The sequence below is a fragment of the Mus musculus genome, chromosome Y (assembly GCF_000001635.26).
Source record: "Mus musculus strain C57BL/6J chromosome Y, GRCm38.p6 C57BL/6J".
NCBI classification, from domain to species: domain Eukaryota; kingdom Metazoa; phylum Chordata; class Mammalia; order Rodentia; family Muridae; genus Mus; species Mus musculus.
The window spans coordinates 3310460-3311926 of NC_000087.7; the positions used below are offsets into that span (position 1 = coordinate 3310460).

General features: G+C 40.9%; 1 pseudogene; it reads right to left on the reverse strand.

Annotated features, from left to right (window-relative positions):
- Positions 1-254: 254 nt before the first annotated feature.
- Positions 255-1242, reverse strand: Gm21133 (annotated as a pseudogene).
- Positions 1243-1467: the final 225 nt, after the last annotated feature.

Sequence of the window (1467 nt, forward strand, 5' to 3'; positions counted from 1 at the left end):
ACTGGCAAGTTAGTATGCCCCTGAGAAGTACGTTTCATTGTGGAATTGATTCCATTGGTTTCAGGGAAAATCTAAAATGCATTAATAGAATTAGAAGAAAAAGGTTGGGGGAGGGTATGGAGATTAACAAGCCAAAATAGGAAAAAAGGCATCTGTGGCAGGACAGCTCTGACTGATGTCAGATCTCTGTGATGCTGGAGTCACCTGCATCCCTCTTTAAGAATCAGTGTGAAACAGGACTGCAGCTCTCCCACTTAGACATCCTCTGAGATCTCAGCAGACCTGGCACCAATAGCCACCTTCCAGTTCCTGTACCTCAGGGTCAGGCAGGGGAACATAGTCACTCTTCTCTTTCTTTTTCCTTTTGGGTTTCTTAGTGTCACTTTCCTTGAGTTCCTCAGAACTGCTAGATGCTAGATGGGAAATCATCTGACTGAGAAGTATCACTTTTCCTCCAAAGGTAAAGATTTTGTAGGAGACTTTTTCCTGGATTTTTTTCTTGCTCTTGTGTGGTTGCTTATTTTCCTGGTATTAGAAGCTCCAGTTTCCTCAGAGAACACACCTGAGGAATCTGCTGTTATGTCCATAGCTTTTTTTTTATTTTTCTTCTGTTATTTATTTATTTATTTATTTATTTATTTACTTATTTATTTACTTATTTATTTATTTATTTGTGAAACACAGAGAGAGAGAGAGAGAGAGAGACAGAGACAGAGACAGAGACAGAGACAGAGACAGAGAGAAAGAGAGAGTTTTTTTTCTGCTTCTTCTAATGGGATTTCTTTGACTTATGTTTTGGGGATTCAGGTGCAAATGATTTTACCAGGGGAGATGTATTTCTCCCCATTGGTAATGTCTTGCTGATCACTACTGTCTGTTTCAAATTCTTCAGGATACAACTCTATATAACCACTTTGACCCCATCTGCCCCTTGTATTGGATTCATAATCATATAACCTCTTGTTCCCGGATTTTGCCTTAAGAAAATCATCTTCCAGGACCCAAGAAATTTCACTCTTTGACCTCCAGTAGTCTCTGACTTTCTTCATCAAAACCATCACTTCTCATCTGACTTGACATGTTGGGTACTCTGTTCCTTCTGGTCCCCTGGTAAGCATCCTCCACAGGCTTCTCTAGTTCTCTGAAATTCCACATGTCAGACTCCTCCTGTATCTTATTGTGAGCATCTGTATGCTGGATGACAATCCTCAGGAGGACTCCCCACAATGGAACTCATGACATTCTTTAATTGTGTGCCACAGCCTCGCAAGGCAGGGTAGGAGAAAAGGCAGTGACTTCTTCCAGATGTTTTTATTACTGGCTCTGATATAAAATATCCTACTGGACAAAATGAAGTTCAGAAAGGCTCACTCTTATTTTTTAACCTAGGAGACCCTTTATGGCCAGGCAACAAGGATAATGGCAGCACTAGCTGATCTGACTCTCACTGTGGCTGGACTGGTTATA